We start from the raw sequence: 20314 nt of genomic DNA on the forward strand, positions 1-20314 counted from the left end.
CACTGGTACATAACACTATCAAAACACTGGTATAGAACACTATCACGCCAGAACTGCGAGAACCAACAGACCTCAGTGAGGTCGTCTGGCTGTGAGAGGGGTTGGCCCATTATGAACACAATCATCGCTGACCCAGCAGGAACAGTAAGGACTCTTCCCCTTAAATTTCCCCACATGAAATAGATGTATTTTCATTGTTAGACTAGGACCATGGTTTCTGCAACATGTGTGTTTTAAAAAGAGTTTTTTCTGCCTAAAATAGGTCTTACCCAGCGACCGTCTATTAGAAATCCTGTCAAACAACATAAGACCCTGAAGTTTTATAGACACTAGGATAGAAATACTGCAGGTAAAATATCTGACTATTTGATTTTCAGCTTCCATATTCAGAAAGACACATTGACCTATAAATTCTCTAAATCTCAAGAGAGAACCCACTGCAATTCTAAAAAAAAAAAAAAAGATATAGGATGAACTATTTAATGCTTTGCTACCCATATACCCATCACTGCTGATAAGAAGAAAAAAATACAAGGGACATAAGCTCACTTCTATCATGAAAGATTTTTGTTGTGTTTTTTTTTTTTAAAAAAAAAAACCTCACCTGAGGATATGTTTATTGATTTTAGAGAGAGAAAGGGATGGGGAGAGAAAGGAGGGATGGAGGGAGGAGAGAGAGAGAGAAACATCCATTGATACTATCTTCTATGCAACCTTAGTGCATACTAATTTTTTAGGCAAATTATTTCCTACGATAAATGCATTGGAATGGAATTCCTCTTACTGCACTAAAGCATTAATATTTTCCTAAAGTACAAAAGTATTAAATACAGTGCCACTAGCAATTCACTACCAGACTGAAAGTATGTTAGGATTTTTTATTTCATTTGGTATTGAAATGGTAACTCAGGGCTGCTTAATATATGTTTCTGGTTACCATTGTGAATGAAAATTTCCCCATGATTTTATTTATATACTAGGGGCCCAGCGCGTGAAATTACATGGGACCCAGACCCGGCGCGCTGCGGGATGCAGCGTAAAGTGCACCCATCAGTGCACCTCCTGGTGACCAGTCTTTGGTCGTTATGGCGTTACAACCACTCAGTTTTTATTATATAGATTTTCTCTTTTGAGACTGGAAGGGAGAGAGAACCCACAAGTCCCAGAACGTATATCATTTCTTCCATGAGTATTTCAGTATATCTCTCTAAAACAGTGGTTCTCAACCTTCTGGCCCTTTAAATACAGTTCCTCATGTGACCCAACCATAAAATTATATTCATTGCTACTTCATAACTGTAATGTTGCTACTGTTATGAATCGTAATGTAAATATCTGATATGCAGGATGGTCTTAGGCGACCCCTGTGAAAGGGTCGTTCGACCACCAAAGGGGTTGCAACCCACAGGTTGAGAACCGCTGCTCTAAAAGATCGTTTAACTGTAAGACTATCATCACACACCTCAAAATTAGTAATAATTCTTATTGTTAGGAAGAGGTATTTCTATTTCAATACCATCACATTTCCAGTCAATGAGCACATTTCCAATTGCCTTATAAAAGCCATATTTTCAAAAACCATTTGTTTGTTCTCATTAGAGTCCACAATTGTGGTCAGTTGATAGATCTGTTAAGAATTTTTTAATCTATAGGTTCCGCCCTACATCTCTTTTCTTTCTCCTTGCAAGTTATTTATTGAAGAAATTGGCTTGTTTGTCCTGTAGAGTATCCCATAGCTGATTATGTTCCTAAGTGCAATTTAACATGCATCAGCTCACCTTCAAAATTCAGGTTGGTTAATTTTTTTCCTGTCCCTTGTGGAAAGGTAGATATGTAGATATAGATAGCTCATGGCCTACTGAACAAAAACCATGTGCTTTTCCATTCCACTGCCATTGAGTAATAAGGAAAAGAAATAGGGACGATTTTCAAGGATCCTATAAAACTATCTTTGAGGCAAGAACAGAAGTTGAACCCTGGGCTTATAAAGTAGTACAGGGTGGGGTAAAAGTAGGTTTACAATTGTGAGTACCCAAAACACAAAGTTTACTCTTGTATTATTATTTATGAATTATTGCATTATTTTCTATATGAACAACTATAAATCTACTATTGCCCCACCCTGTACTTAAATCAAAGGAATGAGAACAGGAAACAAATGTTGCAGACTGATCCTTTCCTCCCCTTCCCAACTCCTTCTGCCATTACAGGGTAGGGAAGGCTCTAGAGTAGTGTTTCTCAACCTTCTGGCCCTTAAATACAGTTCCTCATGTTGTGACCCAACCATAAAATTATTTTCGTTGCTATTTCATAACTTTAATGTTGCTACTGTTATGAATTGTAATGTAAATATCTGATATGCAGGATGGTCTTAGGCGACCCCTGTGAAAGGGTCGTTCGACCACGAAAGGGGTCGCGACCCACAGGTTGAGAACCACTGCTCTAGAGCAAGCAGTTTGGGTTGAATCCCAGCTCCACCTCTCCAGCTGTGTGGCCTGCAATAATCTTACTTAACTTCTCTGTGCTTCAGGGTCCTTATCCATAAAATGAAGACAATACACGGCACACCTATTGTGTGAGATTTCAGTGAGATAATTCAGAAAAACAGCTTGGCACACAATAAGCTCTCAAAAAAAGGCTGTTAATTATTATCCTTTTTTAATCATTATTATCCCTAATAAAAATCTCCTCCTTAAAACTTTGGGGCGCCACCTCTTCCCCTAAGTGACTCAATTGAGTTTCACCCTAAAGGCTTTTGCTTTACTTGAGTTCTTGCCAATGTCTGTCTATAATTGTACTTCTGAACAAAAACTACTCCTGCTATGTGATAATACATCTTCCAAATTTTGCAAACAGCAGGCAGAATCAGTTGTCCTCGAACACTCATGAAACTAATCTTCTTGGCTGTTCACGAAACATTCAAGTGAGGAACAGAGAATTTTTTCCCCCTTGACTAAGAACCTGCCATGTGCCAAGCATGGCACTTAGCACTAAAAACGTCATGAATTCTAGTTAGCTGGGGTTGGGGAGGCATTCAATGTTCTTATGTTTTAATTATTAATAACCCAAAAGTTCTCATTTAAAGTATGTGTTCAGGACCTACCACTGGACTATGTACTACAGGGGGTAAAAAAATAATAAATAATAAAGCATAGTCTCTGGGAAAAAAAATTTACAATCCATTAGAAGAGAAGTATGCTAATGATCCATAATCTATAATAATAAAAACATAATATGCTAATTAAACCGGATGTCGTTCCGGACGAAGCCAGGGCTGCAAAGGAAGCCCAGTCTCAGGTGCCTGCTGGCGGCAGGAGGGAAGCCTGGGTCCCACGTGCCAGAGGGAAGCCGGTGTGGGCAACTGGAGGAAGGAAGGCCTACTCTTGCACGAATTTTGTGCATCGGGCCTCTAATGTAACAATAGATCATGAGAGGGGCAAATGAAATGATAGAAAAAAAAATCCAGAGGGAAAAATAATTTACAGTGAAGGGTAGTTTTGGGGGGCTATTTTAAAAAAAAAGAGAGAGATAATGGGTAAGATGAAAGTTTCAGCAATGACTAAGATTTCAAAAGAGCAGAGGAAGAGTTGGAAGAAGCAGGGAGAAAGAATTCAGACAGAGGAAACAGAAGCATGGGGGCTGAAATGCAGGGGTTGTTCAGGGAACAGCAGTAGTTGTGGTTGGATGGAATGCCAAATGTGTGAAGGGACAGTGACAGGGGTGGCTGGATCCTACAAGCCCTGGATGAGTAGTGGTAAGGAGGTTGGGCTAGATTTGGTAAGTAACTGAGAGGTTTTGAGGTTTTCTGAACCAGTGAGTGGGATGGTCAGAGTTTGTTTTACATAAATTAATATGGATGTATTAATATGAATCACCTGTTTCCTAATTCAGGCATCAAGGGCCTTTGAATCAAGACGAGGAAGGAGAACCAAAGACACAAATACCAGCGATAATTGGAATGCAGAAAATATGACTTGGTGATTGAAATGACAGAAGTAAAGAAGAACTCAAAGATGGCTTCAAAGTTTTGAACCTAAACACCTGCAAAAAATAGTGGTGTCATCAACAAAAATACGAGTCAATTCGAAGAGCTGGGTTTGGGAGAGAGGTAAGATAGTTAACCCCATTCGAATATGTTGAATCTGATGTACCAGCAGAATACACACAGTGGGCACCAGAACCAACAGGAAAAGTGAAATGAGTGGGCCAGTGAGAAAAGCTTAGAGAAATAATATGTTTAGGATATAGCAAGGTGAACCAGTGAAAGTAGAGCACTGTCCAGAGAAGAACATTCAGTTTAGTACAAATCATAGGATCTGAAAAATGAAAGAGCCTTAGAAGAGTCAGGAAGACAAAAGGCAGCGATCAAAGGAATAAATGAAGAAGTAAAGGCAATGAATGAAGACCACTCATTTAATAAATTCAATATAAAAGAATAAAGAAAAGATGGGATATTAGGAACATGGGCAAGAGCACTAAAGAAAGTAAAGAAAAAAAGAGGAAAGGGGATATCCTAGATGTTTTATGTAGACAAAAGGTGGTAGAGAGGAAACAACTGGCTGTCTGAGACAGGAAGGAAAACAAATGATCAAAGAACTGGAGGCAAATACAGAAGTATGTTAGAGTGAAAGATGAAAATGAAGCTTGAGAATCAAGATGACTAACTGCCAGATCTGTTTTCTTGGCCTACAAAGAGTTTCAACAAATGTGATTTAAACTTGAAGAGATTTCACATAGAAAACAGAAAACTGGACACCACTGGGCCAAGGCTTCTACAGAACAACAACTCTGCTGTCCACACCGTAGGCACAGCAGGTACCCTGCAGTTTACCACAGTCCCTACCTATCCCCTCATTCATTTTAGTAATTTTGATAGCCCCTGTTGGCAGTTGAGTTTGTGACTCCTTTTCAATAAAAGAAGAGAGGATGAGATCCTTAGAGAGTGATGGCTATAGACTGAAACCTGAAAACTGAAAAAACAGTGATCAAAGGAAACAGGTTAGGAAGTCAATAAGAGAGGATTGTGGTCCGTTAGCCTGCTGAGACCAGTGACTCATCATTCTGCCTGGCAGTGCTCTGGAAGCAGGGGTCACAGGGCAGTCATGGCATCAGACAGGAAGACAAGGGGTTCTCAGTGAGGAGCCTGGACAACACCTGCCCTTGATGGGGACTGTGAAGGGGCTCTCCTAGGAGAATGGAAAAGAGACATCATGGGAACAAAGAGCAGATGCAGGGGAGAGAGGGTGGTGGGAGAGACCTAAAAGGCAAGATAAAAAGGATTCTCCTGGGCTTTTTCTGGCAAGAACTTGAAAGTGTCATCTGTGTAAAATATTAGAGGACAGACACACATCAAAGGCTAAGGGGAGAGTTAGGAAGCTTTGGGAGGAAAGTAAAAGCAAGTATAATTAGTACAAAAGGGGAAAATCAGTCCTGTAGAAATTTACCATTAGTGAGCCCTAGCTGGTTGGCTCAGTGGCAAGAGTGTCAGCCTGCAAACTGAAAGGTCCCAGGTTCGATTCCAGTCAAGGGCACATGCCTAGGTTGCGAGCTTGATCCCCATTAGGGGGCATGCAGGAGGCAGCCGATCAATGATTCTCTCTCATCATTGATGTTTCTTTCTCTCTCTCTCTCTCTCTCTCTCTCTCTCCTTTCCTCTCTGAAATCAATAAAAATATATATGTTTTAAAAATTTACCATTAGTGTATCTTCATCTCCCTGCTCTTCAACTCCCAGAAAAAATAACCCAGAACAGATTTTCTTTTTTTTTAAAAAGTGAAAACATGACCAGACTTGGCAAATCATAATGAAATAGCTCAAAGAATTGTATTTTTGTGAAATGAGCCATGTGAATGTTAAAGAAGATTATTTTTAAACTACACACTTGAATTCCTTTCAAATATCCTTAAATATGATTGTAGAGATAAAAAATGTACACTCATTCTTTGTTCTTATATGCAGAGGGTTGTATACATTATCTAAAGGTTTAAAGTAGGAAGGAGATCAAAAGTTCGATGTTTAGTAAGTCTTCAATGTCTCACACAGCAAATGCGTATAAACAGAAAAGAAACCCACCGTTCATGACCAGCTAGCCCAGTGACTGAACCTTTGGGGTCTGCATATTTCCTAAGTCCCTTTATGTTTAAGAGAAACACACACACACACACACACACACACACAAACCAAAACAACATATTAAATGCCGAGAATAATTCTACAAGGTTACACCCAGACAGGCAGCTCTGGGGGGAGCAACGCAATGGGTGATAGAGCCATGAGGAAGCAGAGATGGGGGAACTTCAACTTTATCTTTGGTATTTGAGTTATTTGTTTTTACAATGAGAATGTATTTGTAAATTTTTAAAAAATAAATTAAATTGTAATAAGATGAAGCTAAAGCAACCTTTCAAGTGATCAAAGAAATGTAAATCAAAGTGAGACCCATTGTTTCGTGGACTAAAAGACCAGGTAGACATACTATTTGTGAAGCTGTGGGAAAACAGGAAGTCTAACAGAGTGTTGTTGCTGGTGGTGTGTTTCATGGCACAGAGTTTAAAATGTATAAAAGGACCTGTTCTAAAAAGTAAGTCTCCTTCCCTCTCCTATGCCTCATACACAGTTCTTCTTGGAATCAACTACTCTTGAGAGTTTCTTGGGTGTCCTTCAAGAAGTCTACTAAAGTATGGGAGGGACTGTAAACTGATTCACTTTATTGAATGACAGTTTAGCAGCATCTGTCATCATTTCCAATACACAGACCTTGTTACCTGGTAACTCCATTTATAAGACTCTACAAAAAACAACTATGGACCCAAACGCTCATGACAACATTTTAGAGTTAATGAATAATTGGAAACTATCTAAGTGTAAATAAATACAGTTCATCTGTCCAATGAAACACTATGTAGTCATAAGACATGGAGAGCTGTATACCCGGATACAAAAAGATGTTTCGTGACACATTAGGAAAGGAAAAAAAGGAGGCTGTTAAACAATATAATATAGTATGACAGTGTTTTGTAAACAAACAAAAATTTCTAAATATGCACATGTGTGTATTAATGTTGTATATGCCTGGGATGATAACCCAACAATTTTTCATTTCTGTGAATTACAGAGGATCAGAAATAGGAAAGAAGTGTGGGAAAAGAGGAAGGGAAGATTTCCATTTTTAATCCTATATTGTTTGAAATTTACAATAAGCACATAGTTAGTGCTTTGGTAACTTAAGAGTTTAAGAATAAATTTAAACAATAAAGCTAATAGCAATCAGTACTACATGGATAAAAATAGCCATCTGTAAAATATTTTGCAAGTACATTATTAAAAAGAGGGTAGGGGCAGGTTTAACATTCAAGAGCTGCCGCAAAGGCCCAGGCATGAACCAATTCATGATTGTACTGACGGATAAACAGGAACCGTGCATGCTCAGGGTTGCTGGTGAAGGAAAGGAAAGCGGCCCAGCCATCCACAAAACACAAGTTTCTTTCTCGTCTTATAGACCCAAACTCGTTCACGTTTCTGAATTGAATATACTGGGGATGAACAAAGGTGATGGACATGGAAAGAAGATCTAATAAAAATATTCCTGAATATAGGAATTCCAGAAGATCTCCAGGAATATTCCTAAGGTCCACTTTCTAAATTTTGGCCAAACTTCTTTCCTGAAAAGCCATAAACTGTAAAAGATAAACTGTAATCCAAGAACATTTGTGATAAGGAAGTGCTATGATGGGAATAGTTGCTTAAAAAAAGGAGTTAGCCCAGCTGGTATGGCTCAGTGGTTGAGTGTTGACCTATGAACCAGGAATCATGGTACGATTCTCAGTCAGGGCACAGGCCCGGGTTGTGGGCTCGATCCCCAGTAGGGGGTATGCAGGAGGCAGCCAATCAATGATTCTCACTCATCATTGATGTCTCTATCTGTCTCTCCATCTTCCTTCCTCTTTAAAATCAATAAGTATATATTAAAAACATAAGTAAGAGTTAGACTATTAGAATGCACTGGTATCCCCCTATCCCCAGCACTGATCAAGAGGAAGGAGACATTCATATTCCATGGACGTTTCCCAGTCTTTCCAGCAGATAAACCTCTGGAAAGGAGAATGCTCCATGAGGCAACGTTCATTCAGAAACGTGATGGCTGAAGACCAGCAAATGTCTTTGACAACAGCTACGCCCAAACATCCTGCCCATATTGGTCTTATTTCTCAAACTCGAACTCACTGTATTAGTTTTCTATTGTTACCACAACAAACAACCACAGATGGAGCAGCCTAACACAGATCCTCTTTGTTATCTCACAGTTTTTGTGGATCAGAAGTCTGGGCACGGCATGGCTGGTTGTCTGCTCCAGGTTTCACAGGCAGAAATCATGGTGGCGGCAGGACTGTGTTCTTTTCTGGAGTCTTTGGGGATGAGCTCATTCAGATTGTTGGCAAAATTATAATTCCAAGTGACTGTAGGATTGAGGTTCCCATTTCCTTGCTGGCTGTGAAAGGGGGCTGTTCTGAATGTATAGAGACCACTTGGCTTGTAGTATCCTTCAAAATCAGCCATGGCGCCCAGCCAGTGCGGCTCAGTGGTTGAGGGTCAACACATGAACCAAGAGGCTACAGGTTTGATTCCTGGTTAGGGAACATATCCAGGTTGTGGGCTCGATCCCCAGTAGGGGTCATGCAGGAGGCAGCCGATTAATGTCTCTCTCATCAATGTTTCTATCTATTGTTCTTTCTTCCTCTCTCTCTTAAGTCAACAAAAACATTCTTTAAATTTAATCAGCAATGGTGGGTCAAGTCCCTCTCACTCTTCAATTTGTCTGACTTCCCTCTCTGCCTCATCTCTCAGCCGCCTCCCTCTTCTGCGCCACCTCTCTGATTGAGCCATAACTTTCCATGGCATATGTAATTACTTACATTGGATTCCTCTGGATAATTGAGGCTACCCTCCCTATCTTAAGATCAGCTAATCACTCACCTTAATTCCATCTGCTAAGTTTCATCACAGTAGTACCCAGACTAGTGTTTGCTTGAACAACCAGAAGACAGGAATTCTAGGGAGCGGGGAGGGGGGAGCGGGCATCTTTAGAATTATACCCACCACATTCATTTATATTCTGAGGTGGAAAAAAAATTAGCTGAAGGATTCCCATCTGCCAAAATTTTTCGGAGTATAATAACAAAGTAGCATTGCTCTCGCATGAGTTATTCTGATTAAACCTGCAAATGACTCTGCTAAGTCAACATTACCACACTATCTCTATAATCAACAAAACTGTGGCTCAGAAATTAACTTGCCTGAGAACACAAGAAGAGAGGGAATCAGTATTAAACCCAGATCTAGCAGTCTAAAAAGCCCATTTCCTTTAATATATCTGAAAACATGACACAATTATGACTTTAGGAAAGGAATGGCTTAGTACTAATGAGAATAAGGAATATCAATGTTTAAAGCGGAGGGAGAGGAAACCCAACAGGAGTTAGCAACTAATTAGTTCTGTAAATTAAAGGTGAAAGAATAATAAAATCAAAGCCAACTACCAAGGAAGGATAATCTGAGGGTAACAAATCATGTAGGTCCAGTGAAACCTCAATAATGTAATGGAAAAATAGCCCTCTCATAGTATGGGACACCAGTCCTAATTCTAAGCAGGCTACAAAACACCATGTATAAGACAAGTGCATGGCGTATGTGCACATGCATAGGAGCATCTTCACATGCACATTTTCATTTATTTTGTTTATTAAACAAGTGTTTATGGAGCTTCTCTTAGGTTCCAGACACTTGTCTGGTTGCCGAGGATATGGCAATAAACAAAATAAAGTCCCCGCCTAGAAACAACAAATAAATAAATAAACAAGTGAAAACATAAGAGATAGTGATAATACCGTGGAGAGAATAAAGCAGAGTAAGGAGACAGCTCAAAGAGGAGAACTGCTCTTTTATATAAGCTGGTCAGGGAAGGCTGCACTGATGTGGTGACATCAGAACATGGTGCTGAAGGAACTGAGTGACGACTGCCATTCAGTTTCTGGGGGAAGCATTCCAAGCAGCAGGAACAGCAAGTGCAAATGTCCTGAGGCAGGAGTGTGCTTGGAGAATGGGAGGAACAAAAAGTAAAGAAGGTGGGGAGGAGCAGGAGGAAAGATCAGAGAAGTTGGGGGTGGGAGATGACGCAGGACTCTTGTGTCATCTTGAAGACTTTGGATGTGATTTCCTTCTGAGGAAGATAAGAAGCCATCGGAAGATTCTGTGTATGAGAAAAATGGCATGGGGGGTGGGGTAAGATTGATAATAAGGGTACAAACTGCAACAAGTAGTAAATAAGCCATAGAGATCTAATGCCCAGTATAATGAAGACAGACAATACTGTACTACAATTGTCAAACTTGCTAAGAGACTAAAACTCAATTCTCTCAACCACTAAACGAAAGATTATGTAATGTGATAGAGGTGCTAAATATCACTATAATGGCAATCATATTACAATATATAAATGTATCAAATTAACACACTGTACAACTTAAATTTGCACTATGTTCTATGTCAAATATATTCAATAAAAAAAGGCATAGTTTATCTATAAGTAAAGAATTAAAGTTCAAAATACCATATCTAGTAATAATTACTTGATGAGGAGATCATTTATGAACTTTTGTTTTCCAGTTTTACCTATTTATTACTTAAAAGGTTCGGTACGCAGGCTATCAAGTTAGTTTCCAAGTGCACAGAAGTGACCCTGACAGTGGTTCTAGGGCAGTGGTTCTCAACCTTCCTAATGCCGCAACCCTTTAATACAGTTCCTCATATTGTGGTGACCCCCAATTTCATTGTTACAAATTGAACATAATTAAAGCATAGTGATTAATCACAAAAACAATATGTAATTATATATGTGTTTTCCAATGGTCTTAGGCAACCCCTGTGAAAGGGTCGTTCGACCCCCAAAGGGGTCGCGACCCACGAGTTGAGAACCGCTGTTCTAGGGAGACAGAATGGTTAGGTTTATGGGCTCTGGATCTGGAAGGCTGGACTTGGCTGCTGGTTTTATGCCCATTCAAGTTGCCCAATGCCTGTCAACCTCAGTAGAATTAGCTTGAAGTGGAGATAGTAATACCCACCTCATCTGGCTGTTTTGATGTAAGTAAAGCATTCATACAGTGCTAGGCTTATAATAAGAGTCCCAAAAGTGGTATCTGTCAGTATCACCTCCAAGCTTTCAGGAACAGTTAAAATACCCTAGGAATCTGTAGCTTGTATTGGATTCAGATCATGTGCTAACCTAGACTTCTCCCTTCGTGTACCCTTGGCAAGTTTCTCTCAAAGATAAGTCCAATCTACTTAATTACCATAACCCAAACTGATAGGATCCATGAAGTTTTGCAGCAAAGGACACCAAACCAACAAAACAAGTAGATTTATTTAGCATTTAATTCATTCCTGTGGGTTTGTGAACTCATCTCTCCTCAGGAAAATTGTAATCCTTTATCCCTTTCAAATTTTCCAGTCCAAGTCTAAACCAGCCAATGATTTGAGTTTAAAATACTGGATTACTGACTGCTGTTTTAGAACAAAGAGAAAACCTTAGATTTTCAAAGGTTCAAAAAGCAATGATATATTTTAACAAGGACAAATTTCCTTGTGCAAATTTTGAAAACATTCAAATGTGTCAAGTTTTCCCTGTGAAATATTCACCTGTCAACACAAATTCTCTCCACAGATGAAGAACATTGCATAGACTATTTATCACTAAGGAATGCCTCAGCCACATTCTAGCTTAAATGACAATTACAGTGTTTTGTTTTCTGAGGGGGAGGAATGAACAACTTTAGCATCTCCCAGTCTGTGTCCTCTCTAGAATGTCAACTTGGCCCAATTACATTTACTTTTCATGTAGGAAAATAGTAGGGTTTGTTCCACATCGGTGCTGTGTGTGTGCATAGAAATTTCACCATTTAATTTTGTGTCTGGAAGAAGAGGAGTTTATAATTATTCCTTGAGGTATAACTATAATTAAGTTTTCAAGTATCATAGGTACCCCAGTGATCCAATTGTAAAATAACAGAGTTCTGGTACTGTTATTGGGTTGGCTTTCTTTCCCCCTTGAACCATCACATTTCTCAAACCTCAGGAAGCATGAGGGAATCTTATCGTTAAAAAAGATTTTTTTTTAATAAAGAAATAAAGCTAATAGAAACTGTTATTGGTATTCAACACTGATGTGAATTTCATACATACTCGGTGTTTAAAATTATTGTTAGGACTATGAGTTATATCCAGCAAATTAGGTAACTGGCAAGTTTAGGTTAATTAAGTTTAACCTTATTACCTCTGGTGACACCAATAAGACTTTATAATAACACAGCTTCCTAATTAAGGCCATACAGGGCACTTTACACATGCTCCTTTATACTTCCATTTTGCGGACGGTGAAAAACACATACAATGTAAAGGTCTTACTAAGCAGCAAGTCCGTGTCTGTGTGTGTACGTTGTTTGTGTGAGGAGGTGGCAGGTAGGGGAGGAGTATACCTACACTGACCCTCATTTCCCCAACCACCCTCAAAAAAGGAGTAAGATATTTCTTGACCAACGTAGGATGGTGTGGGTGATACGTAATATGTAATATCCTATATAATTACATATTCCCACTTTTCTGTGCTGCTCCCATTCTGGGAAGAGGGAGATGAAATGAAAATAAGCACTCTCGATTCCTGGTTGTCCAGTATGATCTAATTCCTGGAAGTAGCCCTGCTCATTTAAAATCAGTTACAGGTTCAAAACACCAAATAATCTTACAAAACCCTGGAAGGGTTTTTAGGAAAAAGGCAAAGGTATGAGAAAGAGAATATAGGAACACTCTAATAAACTATTTATAAAATATAAAGTGCCTAATAATTTTATTCCAAAATATTTCAAGAGTCAACTTCCACTCAAACATATCCCCTGCATTACTAAAACACTATGGAGTAAGATAAGGCCATGTTTTAAACAAGAACAGACTCCAGGAAATAAAAGAATAGAGCATCAAATAAAATGGGATCCCTTGCCCTGCCACTGTGGCTCAGTGGTTGAGTGTCGACCTATGAACCAGGAGGTCAGGGTTCAATTCCCAATGAGGGCACATGCCCGGGTTTTAGGCTCAATCCCCAGTGAGGGGCGTGCAGGAGGCATCCAATCAATGATTCTTTCTCATCATTGGTGTTTCTATCTCTCTCTCCCTTTCCCTTCTTCTTTGAAATAAATAAAAATATATATTTTTTAAATGAGATCCCTTCAACAACTGAGTGGTTCTTAGCTCCCAGGATTATCAGAAAAGAAACTATATTAGAGAATCTAGTTAGGATCTGTAAGGGAAAGAGAACTCTTTTGAGGACTTGGAAATGTAGGGAGGCAGTTCACATTCCAGTAATCCAGGTTTGTCCCCAATAAAAGCTGCATCACTCATCCTATATATTAAGAGCCCAGCAACCAAAATGGCAGAACGACAAGAACCAGAGACCAGAACGACCACAGCCCCTCACCTAGGCCGGTCCCGCCCGCCAGCAAGGACCCCAACCCCGATCAAGGGCGTGGCCGGCCTGCAAACCGCCCATGGCCCCTTGCCCAGCCGACCCCACCCTCTAGCAGGGACCCCCCACCCCGATCCAGGGCCCCCATCAGGGCAGGCCAGCTGGCCCACACCCATGCACCAGGCCTCTATCCTATATAATAAAAAGGTAATATGCAAATTGACCTTAACAGCGGAACAACCAGAATGACTGCTGGACCAGTCACTATGAGGTGCACTGACCACCTCTTGGTCCCTTTCCCCAGCCAGCAGGCTCCAATCGCCTGATGGCGAATGGGGAACCGGGGGTGGGTGGCAGGGGACACGGGCGGTGCCAGGCCAAGGCCCCCACCTCACCGGTCGTCCCACACACAGAGGGCAACCAGTGGCGGGGGTGGGGCCGGCGAGTATGAACAGCCGACCTCTCGGTCCCTTCCCCCAACCAGAAGGCACCGATCACCCAATGACGAATGGGGAACTGGGGGTGGGTGGCGGCAGGTGTTGGGGCTGGCTGGGGGCAGCTGGGGAAAATGGCCCTGATTGCAGGCCGCACGAATTTCGTGCGCCGGGCCTCTAGTTTCTCATATAAAATTTATAAGGGGACAAAATGTAATAGGTCTACCGAGCTGGAAACTTACAATCTGAACTAACAGTAAAAAAACACAAGTGAAGAAAGTGATAGTCAAAAGACAGGGCTCTTGTAAGTAGTAAATCTCCCCATGTAAACATTTCCATTAAGTATTTTAGGCACTTGGTAAATACCTTCCCATTTTTAATTTTTCAGATTATTCTTTTTCCTTGTGTAAAAGTATTGCTACCATGATGTTACTTCTAAAAAATATTAATTTAATACAAAACCGCTTACCAGGAAAGAAAAATTTTCTCTTCATTAATTTAAAAATAACTCAAGCTGTAAGAGATTTCTAAAGCAGACTCCCTCTCCTTTTCCCTAAAATACATATGAAGCCAGTCATGGAGGGTTATCAAATAAAAGGACCTAATGCAATGCCAGATTTTTAATTCAACAAACAAAAGTCAAGCCATTTAAATAATTCAGTAAGCCATGTCTCAAAGTTGTTTTTAGGGGAGGGGGGAGCCTCAGGGCAGACCTAAAAGGTGCCTTTATTGAGATTTTAAGACACTTAATCCCTTTCCCTCCTTCTCCCTCCTTATATATATGCTGGAGCAAATGTAAAATAATCACTCTTCTTAGAAATGCAGGCCTACAACGATTAATTTATTAGCCTGCAACAATCCAACAATTTCAAGAAGGAACCTGTTTGAAATCTGAAGCAGAGAGGTTAGATGATTTATTAGTAATTCTGTGAGTCATGCTTCCAACTTGTTCTCTCCTGGTCAGTGCTGGATGCTAGGGCTGTGTTTGCCCAAAGTAGCCTACAAGAAGAAAACCTAAAACAAGACAAATCCAGACCGCCGACAGCAAAGCACAATGGAAGTTTCCTGTCCCTTCAGTAAAGGACAACAACCCTAATGTAGAAGGCATTCAATTCTTGGGAGAAAGAAACAATAATTGTGAGACTCCAGTTTTAGTTCCTAACTACTGGAAACGTAACCCATCAAATCTTCCACAAAATCTGTATAACTAGTAATGCAAGCTAAGCCCACAATAGCCTTTTATCAATTTTCTTTGGTGACATCCCAAAGTTTTTCACTTTATGAAAACAAATGTTATCAGTGGCAAAGAATGGAAACACGGTTAAAGATTAAGTCTCACCCAGGCCAGTGGTTAGAGCGTCAGTCCACACACAGAAGGGTCCCAGGTTCAATTCCTGATCAAGGGCACGTGCCTGGGTTGCAGGTTCCATCCCTGGCCCTTGTCGGGGCACATGCGGGAGACAACTAATCCATGTGTTTCTGTCATTGATGTTTCTCTCTCTCTCTCTCTCTCTCCCTCCCTCCCTCCCTCCCTCCCTCCCTCCCCCTCTTTCCTTTCCACTCTCTAACAATCAAGGGGAAAAAATATCTTCAGGTGAGGATTAACAAAACAAAACAAAAACAAGATTAAGTCTCATAGAATTTTTTATGTCTTTCAACATTTATGTGTTTCATTAAAATCCAGAAATGAAGGTTAATGTTCTTGGTTACTGCCAGGTGGCAATGGAAATGGCCATGTTAGCCATGTATACGTCAGAGACCTTATTAGGCATGTCGGAAATCAGAAGCCTACGCTGACCTTTGATTTTTCCAGCAGATCTTGGAACTGGCTTATCAACCACAACAAAATGACTCAAAACCAACCTGTTATTATGCCAAAAAATACTTGACTCCAAAAGCAACAGATGTATTCAGGAAACAGTTTTATTCAGTGGGCTAATTGCTAATTTCAAAATATTCTGTATTCATTACTCATAATTCAATTTAAATTTCACAATTTAAGTTCTAGACATTGAATGGTTCTCTCCACCCCCACCCCCACCTTCCACAGCCTCTTTAACCATAAGGCTATGATTTAAGAAGCTATTCATAATTTTATGTAAAATGGTGGCCAACATGCTTGAAAGAATAAATATACTTGCCAATAGGACCGGGACCATTAACATAAAACAGGGACATCACCTCCCCCCTTCCCCCAACAATACAATTTCTAAAAAGGCTCTGACTTAATGAAAATACAAGCCTGCTAACAGGTAAACGGCTTTGATGCTTTAATTCTGTCTTACGATGCTACAGCGTTGCCAAGTGATTGTTGCTCCGTAGAGAAAGCGGGAAGAGTTGGGTTAAAATATCTTTTTCCCTTCAATCCTGATTTATGATTTCCTCCAAAGAAAAGCACAATTTCTGCCAAGAAGAGGAAAACAAGGCTTAGCTTTCACATCAGGGGAAAAAATAGTAGCAACCCCTTTTGCATATAATAATGACTATTATTCAGCCCACTCAAGTAAAACACAAAACCAAAGAAAGGAATAAGGAATCTATAGTCCTGACAGGCTCTGCAGTAAAGAAAAAACAAGAAAAGTCACGTTTCGAGAAGTTTCCAGAGCTTTTCCAGCTCTCAGCAGAAACAAGCAGTGATTGTATTCCTATGACCTGTCCCCCAGGAAAGAGGTGCCTTTCTTCCACCATGCTGTCTCTCTGAATAACATACATTTTGAAAAGAACAAGAGGAGCTGGCTCTTTTACAAAATCAGAGAACTTTATTGTTGAAAGGACCTAAGCCAACCCAAGATTCACGCGCTCTCTCGGAGCCTGGATATGTTCTGATGCCTCGCGAGGAATTCTGCCACCTCCGCTATCGGGCTAGACGCACTTGGTTCTTGGAAGGGCCTGTCCCACCCCCGTCTCAGCACCAGCTGAGGGCTGTCCTCAGGGACCAAACAATATAAGCCTATTCCCTCTTCCGCTTGGAAACCGGACAAGGGTTTTCTAATAGCAGCCCTGTCTCCCTTAACTTCATGGGACATCAAGCTCCAATTCTTCAAGCCACTCCTAACAGGACACAATTTCCTGACCTCTGGTCACACTACTTCCACACCCCACCCTGGACACCTTCCAGATCGGCCGCATCAAATGCAGCGTATGGAGTCCAATACAAGACTCTCCCACACAGAGCACAAAGGGGCTGTTATCTCCAGGAAACGGGACACTAACGTGCATTACATCTGCTCAACGTGGCTTAGGTTAACTTTCCTTAACTTTCCACGATCAGAGCATCACATCTGGGAAGCTCTTGTCAAACCAACTCATCTCTGTTTTTACTTGACTTTTAAAAATTCACAACCTGACAAAGAGCCCTGTTAGTTAAAATATTACCAGCTTCACCTTACCACCTCATTTTGTACGGATTCGTTCCTGAATGTAGACTGTCATCAGGTATCGCCCCCAGCTTTGTCTCAACCACAACCCCCAGTCACAGATAAAAATGCTGAATTAGAACGTAGTGGCAAGTGCTTCTAAATCTCAAATCATTTCCTCCTGGTGCATATCATTTTTAACCCAAGAAAATAAAATGTTCCTAAAGCAATCATTTTAAATAGGATGAACAGCTTCCCTGGGCTAAGAAATCTGGTGAACAGCAACATATAAGGAAGGAATAGTTGGTTAAAAACAGTTCTTCTGTTAAGCCCTAGCTGGTTTTGCTCAGTGGATAGAGCATCGGCCTGCGGACTAAAGGGTCCCGTGTTCGATTCCGGTCAAGGGCACAAGCCCAGGTTGTGGGCTTAATCCCCAATAGGGGGCGTGCAGGAGGTAGCCAATCAATGATTGTCTCTCATCATTATTGTTTCTACCTCTCTCTCCCTCTCCCTTTCTCTCTGAAATCAATAAAAATATATTTTTAAAAAACAACAGTTCTGTTGGAATGAGTGTGATAACTATCTCTACCAGCATTGATGTCTGCTGTTATCTTAATTACACCCGGATATGTGCATTATCTCTAAGATTTAAAAGGAATCTTAACAGGAATGCCAGCTAACATCCACAAGTGACCAGTTTTAATTCACTTTCCGTAATATACACTTAAGCACTCAATGCTAACCAGATAGGTATTGTGAAGCAGCCCTTGGTATCAAGTTACATTTTGTTGAAACACTGCCATTCCCAAATGACACTGCTCAATTTTGTGACCGAAGGTTGATCCAAGGCACTTAGCAAGAGTTGCTTGTAATGGAGAGCATATATACAATGGAATACTACTCAGCACAAGATAAGATGAAGTACCACCATTTGCAATAACATGGATAGATCTTGAGAATATGCTAAGCAAAGTAAGTCAGACAGAAAAAGTAAAGAACCGTGATTTCAGTCATTTGTGGATATAAAACTGAAAGCAACAAATAAACAAGACAAACCAAAAAACCCAGACAACAGTATGGCAGTTACCAGAGGGTAGCGGGTAGGGAGAGGTAGAAGAGGGTAAAGGGAGTCAAATACATGGTGATGGAAGACTTGACTTTGGGTGGTGAACACACAATTTTATATATATATATATATATATATATATATATATATATATATATATAAAATATATGATATATTATAGAATTGTACACCTGAAACCCATATAATTTTTTCAATATATTTTTTATTGATTTCAGGTTGAAGCTCAACCACTGAGCAACAATGGCTTGGTGAAACCCATATAATTGTATTAACCAATGTAACTCAAATAAGTTTAATAAAAAATTTTTAAAAGAGTTGCTTATAAATTCCCTTTTTAATCAATTATTTAAGTGACACATATAATTCAGAATGTATTCTAGTTAATCAATTTGGAAGACATAGAGAAGGGAAGAAAAGCCGGAACCATTTGATCATTGTCTGCAGCCAGCTTCATCACCCTGTTCCAATAGAGGACACCAGAAAATGTTCTCAAAGGTATGGAGATTATTAAGGAAATCAAATGTAGGCTAGTGATATAAATGATGTGAATGGCATGCCCTAGAGCTGTGCATGCTGAGTCCCTGAGTATAAGGCTCAAAATGATCAGTGAAGCCCAGCTAGTGTGGCTCAGTGGTTGAGCGTCCACCTATGAACCAGAAGGTCATGGTTCAATTCCCAGTCAGGGCACATGCCTGGTTGCAGGCTCTGTCTTCAGTAGGGGGTATGCAGAAGGTAAGCAGCCGATCAATGATTCTCTCTCATCAATGTTTCTATCTCTGTCTCCCTCTCCCTTCCTATCTGAAAAAACAAAAAACAAAAAAAAAAATTTTTTAATGATCAGTGAATTTCTTAGGGACCTTTTCCTTATCATCCCAGATAAACTTCGTGAAGAAGAATTGTTTTCTATTCAATTCATAAGTCACCAATTCGAGGGAAATCAATTTCCCCTAGAGACTTAGCCACCGAACGTGAAAACTGCTTATTGAGAACTGATCAAGTACCAGGGACTTTGCCAGCATGTGCCATGCAGCATATCAGTCCCGTAATACATTGGGCACTCTTTGCTCTGCAGTCTTACAGAAAGCTCTGCTGGGCACTCAGCTTCTGCAGGGTCATTCATGAAGTCCGTTCACACATGGTCGACAGGCTATGCAGCAGGGCAGCCAAAGTTCTTCAGCCTCCGGACAGTTAAGAGGGCGGTGGGGGCAACCCATCTGTGAGCCAGAAAGGGCTGCAGAAGAAGGCAGCATAGCAGGGCACAAAACCGCATTCACTCGCAGCCCTGATGAGCACACCCCCCAGCCCAGCTGGCCTGCGTGATGACAGAGGCAGCATTGTTGAAGGCCCGCGGGAGAGATCAGACTTGTCAGTCACCACGTTAAAGAAATTTCACTCTCTTCATACCAGTGTAAACCCGAGTTCCTCTTTATTTCCCATTACCCGCTATCCCCCACCCAGGGCAGTAACCAGGGTCATGCACAATATATTTAGTTCCGTGTTACCAAACAGCCTTGAAGCAAGGGAAAGGAGAACCCTTTCCCCCAGTGGGACTCAGACTTGGAATCACCCCTTTACAATCCCACCTGGGGCATAGAGGGCTGAATATGAAGCCTTTCTTTCCCCTCCCACCCTCAGCCCTGTCCGACCCTCAGTCCGAACCATGATGTTCCATTGCACAGCTGGGCCTCTCTCAAGCAACCCAAACAACTGTCCTCTGCTCCAGACGTCCCTTCAATAAACCTACACACAGTGCCGGTTCCACACCACAGTCCAGGACAGCTCAGCTAGACGCTGGCTGTGGGGCTGACTGTCAGGGATTATTGCAGTCAAAGAGCATTTTGACCCTCCCCTCAAAACCTACTGCAGCTCAATTCTCGGTGTTAACAATAAGGCTCTCTATTCACAAGATGTGTGTGTGTTTGGGGGGGGG

At 40.8% G+C, this 20314-nt stretch overlaps 1 protein-coding gene across 10 annotated transcripts in view; it reads right to left on the reverse strand.

Annotated features, from left to right (window-relative positions):
* PPFIBP1 (PPFIA binding protein 1) overlaps nt 1–20314 on the reverse strand; it is a 168071-nt gene that overhangs the window by 119493 nt on the left and 28264 nt on the right. The window contains exon 2 of one of the 10 annotated variants that reach the window (XM_070410501.1): nt 16192–16344. The exons of the other annotated variants lie outside the window; for them this stretch is intronic. The gene's annotated coding sequence lies outside the window, so the exon portion shown is untranslated. The remainder of the gene's footprint in view (nt 1–16191; nt 16345–20314) is intronic. 10 annotated transcript variants of the gene reach the window in all.

The sequence above is a fragment of the Myotis yumanensis genome, unplaced genomic scaffold, assembly GCF_028538775.1.
Source record: "Myotis yumanensis isolate MYYU_CA2020_CCGP unplaced genomic scaffold, mMyoYum1.0.hap1 SCAF_3, whole genome shotgun sequence".
NCBI classification, from domain to species: Eukaryota; Metazoa; Chordata; class Mammalia; order Chiroptera; family Vespertilionidae; genus Myotis; species Myotis yumanensis.